Below are 17,973 nucleotides of genomic sequence, written 5' to 3'. Positions count from 1 at the left end.
CCCTCCTCCCCCCTCCCCACAGTAAATACATGATTCACACCGATTGCTCATGCACTGGCATTGTGTACTAGCGATTAGCGTCATCACCTCGGGTTGTTTTTATTCTCCCCCTCCATGTGATTCTGAAGTCTCATTATTGTTTCATTATTGTTTTATTGATTCTTACTTTAATTGACCTGGTAGCATAAATGCCCCCAAACCAAACAATCCATACCCCTAAGTGGCTGTAATTTGATTTTTGTTTTGTTTTTCTGCTTTAAACATTAATCTGAATTTGATTGTGAATGCACTGGAGCAAGGATGATGAATTGTATCGCAACACAGCAAGGTTACAGGACTTTGTGAAGAGAAACTGGGTGCAACATGGTGCACACACACACTTTCTTAGTTACTAGCAAGGTTACCCCTGAATTTTGCATTTGCGTATGGTGTTGGGGTTTTACATGCTGCAGCTTTAATAGCCCACAAGCAGAGAAGGTTCCAAAGGAGTCAAATATTATGATCTACTAAATCTACTGCTAATACTAAATCACTTTATGGACAGAAGGAAAAGGTTGTGGTTTGGTTAATTACTGATTCCAGTCAAAGATCGTAATCTTTTATTTCACTTGAACCAAGTGCTTTTTTAGTTGCCTATAAGTAACCACAATGTATGAACCGTGGCAGACTTTGCGAGTAAATCTCATGAAACCATTTTCCTTCTGTAATTGTAGAAAAAATTAAAATCCATAAACACAAACTCACATTATCATTGTTCTTTGCTTCCTCAAGAGACTCTGAATTCATTTTGAGGTTTTCAGACACACAGTAGTCTCCATCTACTTCCTTCCAATCACACTACCAGGTGCTCGGTACCTCTGCCGGTGTGGGCCCCGTTCCGCTGACGACGTGCACTCGTCTTCTTCCACAGTGACAGTGAGTATCTTTGATGGTGACGCTGTTTTGTTTTTACTCGTCTCTGGGGATGGATAATGGGAAGCGCTCCCCCTTTGAGGCAAACGGGCCAGGGGAGGCTCTGTAAACATGGGAGAATGAAGATTAATCACACACTGGAGATGGTGTTCCCACTTTAATAATCAGTATTGATTACTGTCACCTTACATCTGCACCAACAGCTGCTGCAAGGGGTGGGGGGGGCGATCGACCACACGCTGTTGCCCTGTTGAATTAGTGTGTATTCAGAGGAGAATATAGTGGAGTTAGCATGAAATTCACACCTACAAATATTCTTCATGGTCTATGAAGCGGTAAAAATGCACATGATTTCTATAGCGTTACTGCCACACGATGTGGACCAACCTTGACCTCATGAATGTTTGTTTTAAAGGTTTAGGGTTAAATCTTACTCGTCTCGCTTTTTTTAAAAATATTCAATTTAGCATCTCATTCCCAAAGTAAGAGACTAAACATTCTAACCAATGTCATGCAAAGTAACCATTGGTTTAAACAATAATTTCCTTTGATGATATACAGAAGCAGCAATGAATGGATCTGCCATCTGGTTTGCTCGGTGCACGATGAGTTTATTCACACAAAGGAGGCAATGTTTGCTATACCAATACCAATGGACATCATGTTAGTCAATAGCAAACTGGTTTTTTACCGCCCTTCCGAATCTGAGCCGCCAACTGTCAATATGAACCACTGACATAAAACTGACTGCACTTGGCATCATTTACCACTGATTCACGGAAATAGCCGGCTTGTACTGGCTTACAGGGGTACCTAAAGCACCGTTGTAGGATTAATGAAATGTCGTGGTTCATATTCATCTCTTTATGAATATTATCTCATATTTGTCATGTGCATTTAAATTGGTAGGGTGTTTCAGTAATTAGGAATATGACGGTAGCTTTTCCTTCTGTCCTGCACATGGCTGGTTGGACGGGGAGGCTAAAAAAAGGCTATTCATTCCACCTTCAGTGTTTGTATGTCTTAATGTTTTCCGCACAAAATGTTGCTTTCTGAATAGTGGGGGGGTGGAGGAGTTCCTTGGAAGATGGTCAAAAGAAAGATCGAAAACCTCTGAGTAGGACCTCTGAAAACATTGTCCGTGGTTAGAGCAACACAAATAAATAAATGAAAACAACTTTAATAATACCTTACCCCTGACCTCAAACCGAGGCGTGCTGTCGTCAAAGATATTTTTCTGCACAGACACGGGGCTTGTGAGTAATGAGAAAAGAACAGGCAGTATGGTTTCTCTGAATGAGTACATGGAGCCATGTGACCCCAAGGCGGCCTTTTTCTCCATCTCCGGAGCCTGGGGCCAGAGGACTGGAAGATTGGGGGCTGGTCGTGACCGCTTCATTGGCGTCTAGGCCGTGTCAATCCAAGCTCACACAGTAAAAAACTGATGTAACCGGTTGAATGCCGCAGGGATAAAGCTTTGCATGGGATTAGCATATACATTGTAGGTTAGACCGTAGGTAAGAAGAGACAACCGATTAGCAGAAAATCTACCAGCCCAACGATTGCCGTGGAGATTGTTGCACCTGGAAACAGGGAGTGCCATGCGTTTGTATCTAACTTGTTGTGCTGATATAATTACACAATCTTGTTGTCATCTGTAAGTACAAGCCCGCACGCTTGGCCAAAGTCCATTAAAAATATTCAAAGGGCTACACCTCTCAGGTAATTATGTGGCAAAACAACAGATCAATAAGACCGTTTATTTGGATTGGCTTTCAGAGTGGAGTTCAATCGTGCATTTTTGTAAACATCGTGGGCCAGAGAGCAGCAAGGTTAAAGACATGGTGATTGCTGCCATACGCGTGGATGGTAATGATGATGAAGCCTCACTCCATTCGGCACACGCTTATTGAACACTCGCCGTTATTCATGCGCTTACTGGAGTCACTGCGTTAGTCGTTTAAAATCAGGATTGGCAAAATACATGTAGCTATTCCTCCAGCTGTGTTCAGACTGAATTAAAATTGTATGAGCGATTTCAGGGGCACCAGAATGTTGTGTCTTATAAGAAGTGAAACATATTGGCGCTGTGTAGTTTTAATGCATGGGAGTGCTTTGGACTGGCTGATTGATTGGACTGAAAGCTGAATTGGCCCCTCAGAGAACCGCAAAGCAAAGCAACACTGAAATTAATAATAGAGACGACCGAAAAGAAAGAAGCAGCTGGGATTTTTACTTCTTCTGATTGTTTTTTCCCTGCCTTGTCCTCACAAAAATGCATAGTTGGTTGTTAATAGCTGACAGATTGAGATGTTTGATATATCAGGCTAATCTATATTTGAGTAAACTAGCTGTTTTAATGCCACTATAAAGTACCTTCTTATATTTACTGAGGGAGGGTACAAATAATGATGGGATATGTCTGAGCTAGAGAAATGACTAAGCCTGCTATTATTCATATCGGAAAAGGATCTCAGATTCTAGGTCAGCGTTCCTGACAGTACCGGCCTGTCTGCTCGGGTTTCAAGGTGTGAAATGCTTGATGTCTGCCGTGGAAACTGGGATGTGATAAGAAAGAAAGAAGGGGGGAGGAAGAGAAACGAGATTGTGATTGTGTCATTTCGCTGAGCTTATCTTGGTTTATAATCGAGGCTGTGTGAAAATGTGCTCCTCGAGAGTCAGAAACATCTATCAGCATGTGTAATGCATTCCCTGGTCAATGAAAAATGTATCTCCTGATTCAAATGTGATGGGGTGAAATGTTAGCCTTCTTACTAGGAATTATTGATGGCGACGTGAAGAAGACGAAGCCAATGGTCATTGTGATTAATTTTTCAACGTTTTGACTGAGCCACATCAACTGTGTGACAGAGAAACTTCAAAGCGTACCATTTGATCTCCATTATTTCTTGCTCACAGAATTGTTTAAATATTATAATGATTCAATATTTTTACGCTTAAAAAAGAAATTAAAATAAAATGTATTTTTTCACATAATAGGCACTAATTTAGTAGCGCCCCTCCAGTACGGTGTGCATTTTAGGACATCCTCAGATCTCAGACTCAAGTATCAGACTCAGACGAAAAGGCGTCAGTTCTCAGATCAAAAGTCCTCAGACTCAGGTGAAGTTCTCAGAAAAACCTCCGTCATTCTTAGACAATATTCCGTCAAACCAAACGGATTCAAGCGAAACTCCGTCAGACGAAACTCCGTCAAACCAGACGGAGACATTCTTCCTCCGTGTTGTTCAAGCTAACTTTAGCAGTTTTATCGCTATCTTACGCACAGCCATTGGAACATAAATAACAACGTTGTAATGACAAGTAGACATCTGTACTTGCTAACTTAGTATTGTATTTAAGAGTTCTGAAACCAGTCAAGCGCATAATGTGACAACAAGAAAATTAAATTATGACTTGCAAACTCACCGTGTTAGAGGGACGCCGAGTGCGAAAAGTGGTCTGAGGTTCCTTTTTCAGAACGGAAGGTTCTGAACATTGGCGAAATGACTCGTTTCCGGCTTTATGAGCAAATACAGAATCTCTTTGTGTTCATTTCTAAAGCCTCGCATTAAGACATAACGTTACATCACTTTATTTAAGACGATGCGCTACTTGCAGGTCACTGGGTTGTGCCAGATCCTCAATAAAGTTAGAAAAATTGTAATACTAGAAACACTAGATTGTTCTCTGGTTGTCTCAGGTTGTGCAATGAAGGGTTAAAATAAAGCATATCTTGTTTGATTGATGATGATGATAATAATGAAGATTATTTATACACTCATCAAACATGAATTAGCATTTGCTTGATTAAATATTCAGTAAAAGCAAAACACATTGTGTTACTAATGCCTTGTATTCAAGCATTGATGATCAATTCCCTGTTGGTATGAAGGGCAGATATTTAGACAGTTTCAGTCATGCGTCGATCATATGCTCCTTGTTTGTTTTTAGTGTGCACATATATTTACTGTCCAAAAGTTGACTAATAGTTAATTCGATGTATTGTTGTTTTATGCCACAATGGTGCACTTCTGAATTCAATGAGAAAATCCCCATTCCGGATTATTACTGGCCTCTCGGATGTGCTCACTGTCCCTTTTACCTCCACATGCATTGGATCAATCTGCAAAACAGTCGGCTCAAGTGTGTAACCAGAACCGTAACTTAATTGAAGCAAGGACGGCCGTTATATTGAGCCAATAGATTAAAATAAAGGTCGGCCATCTGTATGGCTTTGGGGCTGTGGCGTTGGTGAGGGATCCACTTTTTATTACATTACTTACGACTGGGATCTTTTAGAATAACAATTAAAACAACCTGAACATGAAACGGTCCTCTGCCAAATGCTTTTAAAGGACAAGGATTAGCATTGGTCTCATTTGTGCAAAGAAACAGTGTTATCGTAACCAACATGACCCACTGTTGAAATGAACCAGAACTGTTCAGTGTGTGCGTGTGTGCGCGTGTGTGCGTGTGTTTGTGTGCAGGTGTTATTGCTGAAGTAAAGACAAGTCACACTCATTGCTGTGGCCCGACACACTAGATAGTGAGTCAGTCCTGATGAGATAATTACAAACGAGATGAGATATGTGTTACCTTTAATGCAAAGACTAATGGAATAATGATCCAACAATCACCACCATGATAAAAAGTTCCAGTGTCCTCTGTTAGGAAGAAAGCTAATAGCCAATACCTTTTAAAAGCAGGATAAGGATTAGCATGCATCTCTTTGCACATAGAGTAAGCCACTGATGGTGAGGTTGATCAGATTGTATCACTCCAGCTGTGTAATCCACTTCACATTTTCCAAATAATACTTTCAGACAGGTAATCAGCAATTTACAATGGATTATCTTTTGAGCATGACCTCTGCTACCCTGTTAATCTATTACGGCTCACCCGGGCGTAATTTCATATTCAACTGGGTGACAATTCATTAGGTGGGTGCAGTGGCTCCAAGCAACGCTGCAGTTACAGCCCGCACTGGAGGGGCCCTGACCTGGGAAATTGGCCCGCTGTCATGACGACCAGTAATGGAAGTAGAGGACCACAGGGAAAAGGGGGCTGTCGTGCTTCTCAGCCAATGGACTGACCGCCCTGGCAGGTGAGGATGTGCCTCTTGTAATTATTTAGCAGGGACACGGAGCAGAACATCAGGGGATGACCAGAAGAAAATGGAGATGAGATGGAAAGTGCAGCGGGCACAAAAGCGCTCCGGGTACTTCTTGTTGAATGAGGCTCAGATGGTTCGTCTTGTTCATGGGGGCTGACTATTTCTTTTATCCTTTTACATAATGTTTAAGTGGAGGGATATTTAAAATTACTTTTGAGCATCTTGAAAGCCCAGATGAATAAAGTCCAATACAAGTTTTATAGCCGAATGAGATTAAGACATTACACCTGATGTGTGATCATTTACTTAGTAGAGCAATTTTCCCTCAAGCCGACACGTCATGGACTTTTATAGTGGATTGCAGCTTTTAATTCCAACAGCTGAAAGTGTTCTCTCCACTTTTTTCTTCGTCTTCTGTTTTCTCAGCTGCACGGCCAACATCGTGTTTGTATGCTAGAATCCAGGTCTTCAGCGATGGATTGTGTACTTTTTGTTAAGCAGGAGACTTCTTAAAATGAAAAAACATAGGATTTTTTATTTAGAAGATAGGAGTTGTCAGAACATGAGTCTTGACCAGATTGAGTTGTTTTTCTGTTATGTTTGGATGTTACAGAGCTAGAGAAGTGACGGTAAGTAAGGTTTTGGGTAGATATTTGCATATCTTTCTGCAAAAACATGAACACAGTCATTTATTACTTCAATTATGACAGTTGTTTATCAGTTCTGGAACCACAGTCCACATAGCTAGCACTTTATGGCACTCTTTTTTTCACATAATAACCAGGGCTGGTACAATGGCTAATGTTAGCTAATCATAACTAACATTGTAAGTACGTAGATAACAATGGAACCAGACTTATTTGTGGTTTCGGGAGCTCCAGGAGAACTTGTGAAAGCTGCGGCTGTACTATATGTATAGCAAAGCCAAAGCCATAAGCTTATTGGGGAGCCACCCACGTTTGGGTTTTGCGTATCTATTCCTACAGTTATGGTACTAGTGCCTTGCACCTTCATAAAGCACATGTCACACCTCTGTTTAACTGAGAACATTTTGAAAAGAGCTTGTATAAGCGACACCACCAGATAGATATCCCAATATGATAAACAACCTGCTTAGAAGACCTATGTATTAATGCTCAAGCACAATTGGACAATTTCCTCACATATGAACTTCAATAAAAAAACGTGAATCTGCATATCTTCAGTGGATTAAAACAATGGCGGGCATCACATGCTAGCTGTGTGGGGGATCTCAGCCCCGCTAGAGCGCAGACTGTGACGTCACCTAATCTTTGCCCCCTCTCCTAAAAACCCTACCGTCAGCATAAAAAACAGTGACATGACTTAAGAAGTCAGAAGCTTGTCATTAGAAAAATATATTTCAGAATGCAATAATATATAAAGATGAAATAAAACATTTATTTTCAGTGAAACCTATGTTTTGAATATTATGGAGAATATTTAACCGCCAAAATGTATTTTTCAATTCCAAATAATATTGTGAATCTTGCAGGTCCATAGGAGGTTATTTTTTTGTCGGTGTTTGAAATCCCTTAGGTAGACAACGATGCATAGACACAGATGCACTGATGATTTTCAGGAAGGATCAAGCCTTCTGTTCCTTCTCCTCCAAGTGCTGAGGGAATGTGACTCGCCTCAAGTCGCAGGAGAAGCTACGGTCTGTTTTGAATTGTGTTTTGAGAGTAGAATATAGATGACATTTCTGGCGCTATTCCAAAGACATAACCAAGTCAGAAGTAAGGAACACCATTGAGGTGGAAGGAAAAGGCTCTACACAGGCCTGTTAAGGGTTTCCTTCCCTTTCATCTCAATGTGATCTTTGTCTTTCTCTCTCTCTCTCTCTTTGTCTATGTGTGTGTCTTGTAAAGTTCATAACCTTTTTTCCCTTCTCAATAAAGTGCTAAGATTATATTGGCTTTATAGATGCAACTGTACAATTAGCGCACACACAATGGGCCTGTCGGTGTGCAGAAAGTAGAGAAATATAGATTGGCAAAAAATACAAAGTTAAGGACCTACATCTTACGGAACCAAGTATGTGAGCAATTCAACCCCAATAATAGATCATTAGGTGTACTGTTGCCACATATGCAACAAATGCCATATGCCACAAAGGTGCACTTCTGAATTCAACAAGTAAATCCCCAGACTGGATTATTACTGGCCTCTCGGATGTGCTCACTGTCCCTTTTACCTCCACATCAAGTGCATTGGATCAATCTGCAAAACAGCCGGCTCAAGTGTGTAACCGGAACCGTAACTAAATTGAAGCAAGGACGGCCGTTATATTGAGCCAATAGATTAAAATAAAGGTCGGCCATCTGTATGGCTTTGGGGCTGTGGCGTTGGTGAGGGATTCATGGAACCAAGTATGTGAGCTGTTAAACTTCATCAAATGTGCCAATGTGTCAATAGTTATTAATTACTAATTGACAAATCACAAATTATTAAAAGAACTGCTGATGTAATATTGCTTTAAAAAATTGGAGGTAATTTCATTAAATAGTTAAATAGTTGCAGTTTACCATTAATAATTGCATAAAGCTTATAATTACAGTATGTCCAGTGCTATTAATACACCTTTGTGCTGAAGTAAATTCTGTTAAAAACGTCCCGGCTCCATAAAGTGTCCTAGTGAGCCCTGACTGAGCCAGCATGTCATAGACAGGTAGACAGAGGTATTAATTGATAAAAATTAATTATGGTGTTCCTCTTCATTCCTGAACAATAGGCCCTTTTCACAACAACCATTTTGAGCATGTCATTGCAGGGTAAACACAGGTGTAATTAATATAAGTAATTATGGTCACATTCTATTTAGTGTGTGCAAACATTCCAGTGAGTCATCATGAACAATACCAGGGGCCTGACCCACTTAAATGGAACAGGGCCATAATTCATGTTAATCACTCATGTGTTTACCCTATGAGGACATGGATGGCTTCTGGGAAAGGGCCCTACAACTAGCTTAGCTAAATGGAATGCAGTCGTTTCAAATGTCATCTTTTCTTGCTGTGATGAGCCAAAACGTCTCCATCTGGCGCTCAGATTTCTGCAATTGGTTTTAAACCTAGTGGCTTGCAGGACATGATCAAAGTGACTAAATAATGAAGTTGCTCTTTGTGTAGATGAAGTGTAGATGTACTCTTCACTCAAGAATATGGATAATTAATTAGCTGACTTTATGGCTGTATATGAAAATTGGTTAAAGGTAGAACCACTAACTAAATAGAGTAGAAGGGAACATACATCTGAGAAAAATGGCACTTTCTCTTCTCAATCACATGAGCAGAGCAAGAGAAGAAGAAAGGCCAACTTCAGTCATATCACTGATGGCGGCAGTTGTTGACACAAGTTAAGTTTCAACCAAAGTTTAATTATACTCAGGCAGGCCCCCATTTGGAGAGACACATCTCATCACCTCAGGGGGTGTCAAATCTCGCAGGTTAAACATAGAGCGAGAAGCGTGGGCCGCCACTCCACCTGCTATTCTCTAGCAGAATGTATCAGAGAGCGAGAGCTATGGGACCAACTCTACACAGACTCATACAGGCTAGGGGGCATACTGTATAATAAAACATTCACATACACTTAAGAAGTAAGAAGGTTTGGTCAGGAAACTGGTTTTCATTTCACTCAAACATCTTCAGGTCTTAGCATTCAGTGATGCAGACACCTCAGACCTCCACGGCGGGTGTCATGACTGCAACGTCTAGTATGACAGAGGGCATGGAGGGGGAAGAAGACAATGCAAAACTGAAGTGTTTCATCCACTGTCGAACAGATGCCATATTGCGAAACCAGATCCAAGCAAAAATGAAAAGTTGATCCTACCACCATTCCCCCAAAAAACTCTATTAACAATACTGCAAATGAGCCGTTTGCAGAATAACAGATGTCACTGTCCACCCCTTTTTCTCCTTCCTCCCGCCGATTACCGCATGTTGCTGTAATGTTGCAGGCAGTTGTTCTGCTTGCTGTCCCCATTGTTAACTCCAGAACATGCTGAAGCTGAAAAAGACTTTTCTTTAAACCGTAACCTTTCAAGAGATTTGTCTGTGATTCTTCCTCCACTTCTGTTTTGGTTGTCAAGGTAACGACACTCTGGTGATGGCCCATTAATGTACCAAGATGTGTACAACTGACATTGACATTTTTGGTAGTAATGGTAATCCAAGGCAGCCAAAGGAAACATGCCCAAAACTCAGGTTTTCAATCGAAAGAAGGCAGCTGTTGACATCTGAGATGGAAATTACAAGAGAAACTGAGTAAGAGAAAAAATGTGGACTAATCGTTTTATGATCGGTTTTTAGCTTTTTCATTTGGAGAAAGCTAAACTCCACCAAAGAAAGCATCAATGTCCATCATGGGTTGAGACTTGAGAGTCTGAGACACAAGAGCAGTGTGGAAGTCCTCCACCGGGGAGGCTGAGCCCGGCTTCAGTAACAGACTCAGGAGTCATGTGGAGGGTTTAAGGCTAGCTGCCGTAACTAAGCTTCCACCACTGTCGATCTGTGCAAGAAGACAGCTGCGTGGAGCAAGAGAGATGGGAGACAGAGAGTGAAGTAAGGGAGGGGGGGCGGTGTGGGAGAGTAAGGCAGGATTAGGAAGACAGATTTGGATGCCGGTGATGGGTAGCCAAACGGTGAGAATTAAGGGAAAACAGTGAGCAGTAGAGCTTATCAAGGAAAGCAAGATTTTGCGAGGCCTTGAAGCGACCTTCTGCTGGATGCCGGGCAGTTAAAGCTGGCGGCTGCCACGCCCGAGGCTCAGTGTACCCGAGTGGGGAAAAAGCTCCTATCCAGTGTTTCTGTGGTTACAGCAAAGATCCAATAATTTAACCCATTTTTAAACAATCCTAGGCCAGATAAGAATATTCATAGGTCATTTTGGGATATGGCCTTTCATGAGGTGCATTTGTTCATACAAACAAAGTAGCACAAAATGTTTCTATATCGGTTCTAGTGCTCGACCATATAGCTCTTTAACTAATATATTTTTAGTTAAAGAATATTCTGCTTTGGTAAGAACCAAGGTAAGGAAGTAACCGAAAAGTTGAATACTGTTTTCCAGAGGTGGGACAAAGTCATTGTTATGCAAGTCACAAGTAAGTCTCAAGTCGTTGCCCTCGAGTCCCGAGTCAAGTCGAGTCAAAGATGAGGCAAGTCCCAAGTCGAGTCTAAAGTCAAAGCCAACAAGTCTCAAGTCTAGTCCAAAGTCTTACCATTTTAGTTTTGAGTCATTTCAAGTCCTCTTATTATAGTGGGGACGGGGAACCCTGGGTGATGGTGCGCTGCCTCACAGACCTAGACTACGAAGGGAAGGGTAATGGTGGATCGACTGTGACTGTGTTATAGTACTTTAAAACGGACGCTGACATAATGTTGGCGAGGATTTCCATCTGAGTCTGAATCCGGGTTCAAAAATCCCGATTTTTGTAAGCATGAACGAGCTGTCTCGTTGATACCGTAAAATGGACTGCAGTGATTGGATGTCGTGCGGTCAGCGCGCGTTCTCTGCATACAGGTGGCGCACATTTTTTTGACAGATGCAGATAAACAGAGCGGCGCGGCCGTGTGAAAATGTTTTCCCCCAGTTTTCATGGGAAGTAGCAAGTCTTCTCGAGTCAAAAGGCTCGAGTCCAAGTGAAGTCACGAGTCATCGATGTTAAAGTCCAAGTCGAGTTGCAAGTCTTTGTACGTTTTGTCGAGTCGAGTCTGAAGTCATCAAATACATGACTCGAGTCTGACTCGAGTCCAGGTCACATGACTCGAGTCCACACCTCTGCTGTTTTCACGATGCGGAAGACATATACTTCTTCCCCCATTATTAAACAGCAAAGTTGGCATCTCAAACATGCAAGATCATTCTCACCTTGTTTCACAGATGTTTGCCACAGTTCAACCAGGTGAGCCCAAGAAACGACCCATGACCATGTTTCTTGTTTCTGAATGACTTCAATACCACATCAGAGAGATGATTATTTTTCATCTACGCTCTGTAATGGATCACCGAACACGCCATCTCATCACGGCTACGTTTCTGAGGCAATGCGGCACAAAAAGTTAAGCAAATTATAATACATTTAAATAACAAAGGTTAGAAACTTGAACTGTCAGAAAAATCACCTGTCTCCTGCAAACTACAGTTTTAATTTTCACCTCTCTTCTTCACTAAATAAAGCGTGTTAGCGAATACCTAGAGGCGTGCAAAAGGATCATTTTCACCTGTGACATGAAAAGGGTGTTAAGGAATTAATTATGGCATTAAAAGCGCAGATAGCAATAGTCTCAATGCCTCAGAGAGAAGAAAACAGACAGGGAAGAAGAAACAGAAAAAAGAGAGGTTGTGTGTTGAAAGTTATCTCAACCCTGCAGCACAATTGGAGTGTTAAACACAGCTAAACACTTCAAAGTGCGTTTTTGTACAGGGAGAGGCGCTCAGCGGAACAACCTCTATTTTGCGTCTGGATGTGAGAACTGTTATTGATCAACTCCAGTCCCGCTTCCTCTCGGCTCCAACTTTAGCTGATGTTGCAATTGAAACTTCTCTTCTCTTTCCTACGAAGTACGCAGGAAGCAGACGATCTTTCATCCGCAGCTGATTGCAGGTCTGTTATTGCTTTGACCGAGGGTGACAGTAGCTGTCACGGCCTCGGCCTGCAGCGTATCACACCCCAGGTTGCAGTGTGACTGGTGACACGCTCAATCAGCCATTAAAGAGAAATCACTGTCAGTGGTACATGGCTGCTGACAATCAGTCATCACGGGCAGGAGGCTCATAAGGCCCAATTGGACTCAAGGTGATGGCTAGGGAAGCATGCGGTCTAGGGTTGGACCATCACATGAGCGTCTTGTCGAGCAGTGGGAATCCTGGTCTTATTTATTAAATATTGGGTAAGAGCCAATCATGCAGTCCCTCTCCGACATGATGGAGATGGCTGTCTCTGCTTCTGACAGCCCTCAATGTTTGGAGGTTGTGTGGGCTTTTCCTGTGTAATCCCCCCCATGTAGGAGCAGGTGACTGTTGATCAGCCTTAACAGGGTGACCAATGCAGCAGTCCTCAAAGTCAGTTCAGCTGCAGTGTCACAGTTAAAATGTCCAAATGGTGTATGGAAATATAGTTTTTAAAGTTAAATAATAAATTCCTGTATGGTGGTTATCATGAAATGTAAATATACCATTAAACCTTTTCACAGAGAGCCATACTGCATGGAATCTGATTATTCAGATTTGCTCTGTTGAAATGGCCTGTGCCAGTCGTGGAAAATCAAATCATTTAATTAAGTCAGATTATTAAAAAATAACTTCAATTTTAAATTAAAAGCAGCACATTTCATGTATGATTGAAGGATAAGTCATTATTATGTTAATCTCAAATTGTCTTATATCTAAGAGTCTTTCCAAAGCGTGTCCACTCTTGATTTGGGAACAATAAACAAAACAATACGTTTTTCCACTACCACCCTGTAAAAGTTGCACGTAGAAGCAGAAGCTGCATCACAAATCCAAACTCGTCCACGAGAGAAATATCCAGAGCTGTAGCCGGAGATGGAGTCCAGGTCCGTCCACAGTCGAAAATCACAGTTCTGCTGTAACTCTACACAGCGGGCCGTGCTTCCCATAAAACACCAGTCAAAACTTTTTGAATCACCCGTGACTTGCCTAATAGGTGAAATATAAAAAAAGCAGAGGAGGGCCTTTGAAACTGCAGGTTTGGTGTTTCAATCTGGCCATCATAGAAACTTCTGTGACATGAAAGGAGCTCTGGGTGGAGACAGGTGGAGTGTCACACACTGTTTCCATGCCACCGGTCAGTAAAAAGAACGGAACACTCTTTCCAGGCATGGGGGCAAGGAAAGAAGAGGAAGAAAGAAGGGAAGAAAAATGCTATACCCTGAGGTTAAAACTACAAGGTGTCTGTCAGATCTTTTGCAAGGCTCGTAAAAGTTCGTTTCAGCGTTTAACAGATGGCGGGTGGATGAAGGATTTGGTAAGGTGAGAACGAGGTGCTGGTGGAACAGGGAGGGAAAAAGTGACTAACCTTAATCCCCTAAACTTTTTCCTGAAGGTAGCACTTTTTAATTCCAGACTCATCCTTTCCTGGGGGGCAGGTTTGGGGGGTGTGGGCGAGACTTGTGTTATCAGCTGATTCTGTCTTCCTCCTTCTGCTCCTGTCTTCCTCCTCCCCCATCCCCTCTCCCATCTGCCAGTGTCACGACGCAGGGTCCGAGGGCAAGGAGGGAGGACTCAAACGCAGAGTTGAAAAATAAAAGACTTTAATTGTCAAAAACTCAAAATCAAAATCGCTCCAACCAAAAAAGGGAGGAAGGAGGAGAAAACAAAACAGACAAAAACAGGGACCTAGACTTGAAAACACGAAACAGACTTGACTTGACTTACTTGACACATGAACGCTGACATGTAATGACGCCACACCAGACAAGGAACTCACAGGGCTTAAATACACAAGGGAGGTGCAGGTGATTGAACACAGGTGGAAACGATCAAGCACGGCAGACAATCACAAGGGAAGACAGGACAAGGCAGGAAGTGAAGTTACCCAGGAACACCAGAGACATGAAAACCACAAAATAAGACAGAGCAGACCCAAACCGTGACAGAACCCCCCCCTCAAGGACCGAATTCCAGACGGTCCTAAAGGGGGGCAGAACCATGAAAATCAGACAAGGGGCGGGAGGGTGGGGACCCGACAGCTATGGTCCGGCGGCCTGCCGGGGCGGCGGCCGGGCGTGGGGTGCTCTGGGGGTCTGCCGGGTCGGCGGCCGGGCCTCAGGGTCTCGGGGGGTCTGCCGGGTCGGCGGCCGGGCCTCAGGGTCTCTGGGGGTCTGCCGGGTCGGCGGCCGGGCCTCAGGGTCTCGGGGGGTCTGCCGGGTCGGCGGCCGGGCCTCAGGGTCTCGGGGGGCGCCGAGCTGTGCGACTCCGGCGTCGTCGTGGCGTGGGGCGCCGAGCTGTGCGGCTCCGGCCTCGTCGTGGCGTGGGGAGCAGAGCTGTGCGGCTCCGGCGTCGTCGTGGCGTGGGGCGCAGAGCTGTGCGGCTCCGGCGTCGTCGTGGCGTGGGGCGCAGAGCTGTGCGGCTCCGGCGTCCTCGTGGCGTGGGGCGCAGAGCTGTGCGGCTCCGGCGTCGTCGTGGCGTGGGGCGCAGAGCTGTGCGGCTCCGGCGTCGTCGTGGCGTGGGGCGCCGAGCTGTGCGGCTCCGGCGTCGGCGTGGCCGGGGGCGCCGACCCAACCCCTGACCCCACCCCCCCTTCAAGGACCGACTTCCAGGCGGTCCCAAGAGGGTGGGAGGGAGGGGTCATGGTCGGGGGCCTTGGGGACGGGGAGGGAGGGGTCATGGTCGGGGGCCTTGGGGACGGGGCTGGAGGGGTCATGGTCGGGGGCCGTGGGGACGGGCCTGGAGGGGTCATGGTCGGGGGCCGTGGGGACGGGGCTGGAGGGGTCATGGTCGGGGGCCGTGGGGACGGGCCTGGAGGGGTCATGGTCGGGGGCCGTGGGGACGGGCCTGGAGGGGTCATGGTCGGGGGCCGTGGGGACGGGGCTGGAGACTGGAGTCTTGGGGCCGGAACGGGCGGAGACTGGAGTCTGGGGGCCGGAACGGGCGGAGACTGGAGTCTGGGGGCCGGAACGGGCGGAGACTGGAGTCTGGGGGCCGGAACGGGCGGAGACTGGAGTCTGGGGGCCGGAACGGGCGGAGACTGGAGTCTGGGGGCCGGAACGGGCGGAGACTGGAGTCTGGGGGCCGGAACGGGCGGAGACTGGAGTCTGGGGGCCGGAACGGGAGGAGGCGAGGCTCTGGGGGCCGGAACGGGAGGAGGCGAGGCTCTGGGGGCCGGAACGGGAGGAGGCGAGGCTCTGGGGGCCGGAACGGGAGGAGGCGAGGCTCTGGGGGCCGGAACGGGAGGAGGCGAGGCTCTGGGGGCCGGAACGGGAGGAGGCGAGGCTCTGGGGGCCGGAACGGGAGGAGGCGAGGCTCTGGGGGCCGGAACGGGAGGAGGCGAGGCTCTGGGGGCCGGAACGGGAGGAGGCGAGGCTCTGGGGGCCGGAACGGGAGGAGGCGAGGCTCTGGGGGCCGGAACGGGAGGAGGCGTGGGTCTTGGAGCTGGGGGCGTGGGTCTTGGAGCTGGGGGCGTGGGTCTTGGAGCTGGGGGCGTGGGTCTTGGAGCTGGGGGCGTGGGTCTTGGAGCTGGGGGCGTGGGTCTTGGAGCTGGGGGCGTGGGTCTTGGAGCCGGTTCGGGCGGAGACGGGCGTGGTTGGCGCCGTCGCTGCCGCCGAATGCGGAGGTCCAGGGCGTGGGGGTCGTACCTGGCCTGGAGGCGGGCGGCCAGCTCCAGCACCTGTTTCCAGCGTGCGCTGAGGACTGGGGGCTGGACGCTGGCCTCCATCGGCGAGGCCCAACTTGGGTCTGGAGAGCGGCGAGGGCGGTGACCGGGGCGCTGCCTGGAGCCTTCTTTCGAGCCGGGGTTGGCGTTGCGCCGGGCAGCCAGCTGCGTGCCGTGTGGGTCCCCAAACGCCAGGCGAGTTCCCAAAAACGGGTTTCTTGGGTCAACCCCTGCTGAGTCCTTAGGTGGTGGCGTCATTCTGTCACGACGCAGGGTCCGAGGGCAAGGAGGGAGGACTCAAACGCAGAGTTGAAAAATAAAAGACTTTAATTGTCAAAAACTCAAAATCAAAATCGCTCCAACCAAAAAAGGGAGGAAGGAGGAGAAAACAAAACAGACAAAAACAGGGACCTAGACTTGAAAACACGAAACAGACTTGACTTGACTTACTTGACACATGAACGCTGACATGTAATGACGCCACACCAGACAAGGAACTCACAGGGCTTAAATACACAAGGGAGGTGCAGGTGATTGAACACAGGTGGAAACGATCAAGCACGGCAGACAATCACAAGGGAAGACAGGACAAGGCAGGAAGTGAAGTTACCCAGGAACACCAGAGACATGAAAACCACAAAATAAGACAGAGCAGACCCAAACCGTGACAGCCAGGTGTGATAAGGCAGACAAACGTTGCATTTACAGCGCTATTAAAACCATTTCCCCCCGCAGTTTTGAAATGATTATCGCCTTAGGCCCACGGTTACAGGTTAGCTGATAGCTCACCTCCATCTGCCCATATCGGGGCGACTCTTTGAGGCTTAGGGCTGGCTGGGTGGTTGAAGATTATGTGCGTTGCTCAAACGACTTGAATACCAGGGGAAAACGGCATCGGCGTGAGGGAGGAGAAAAAAGGGGTGGAGGAAATGAAAAGAGCAGGAGTCCTGACATCCACAATGCTGTGGCGGATGATAAGGGATACGGTGACAGCTCTTCCTCCCTATGGCTTCATCTGACTTTATATGGAACACATTGTCAGGTAAAGGGCAGTCTGTCTTGAAGGAAGACATTTTTGTGGGGCGGGGGGCTTTCAAGAATTGTCTGCATTGTTCAACAATATATTCTTAATTTGTTATTAACTGGATTATGGTAAAATGTCAGTCTCTATTTGAACACCTACAGGCAGTGATTGTTTGGTGGAATACATTTTTATTTTCTTCAAATAGAATAGGATTAATTTCCTTAACATACCACAGCAGTTTCATTTACAAACACTTGAAAAAGTGCTTACAGTAGACATTTGTTAGCCGCTGAGACAGCTACAGTATATCTATCTTCCTGCGCTCCTGCTTCCTGCCAGCCGGTCTCCCCAAATCCTCTCAATCCTCCCGTCTGCTCCGCAGAGATATCCCCATCAACGCCAGTCGCCGCTGGCTTCTTCCCATTACCTGCTTCCCTCACTTATCTGTCTTTATTTCAACCCCTTTTCCACTGCTCATTAGGATGTGTCACTTATTGGTAGTCAATCTGGGTCAAATTTGATCCTCCTTTCTATGTAACATGTTTGCACAATGCAGACAAG

The sequence above is a fragment of the Pungitius pungitius genome, chromosome 19 (genome assembly GCF_949316345.1).
Source record: "Pungitius pungitius chromosome 19, fPunPun2.1, whole genome shotgun sequence".
NCBI lineage: Eukaryota > Metazoa > Chordata > Actinopteri > Perciformes > Gasterosteidae > Pungitius > Pungitius pungitius.
This window is presented reverse-complemented; position numbering follows the sequence as displayed.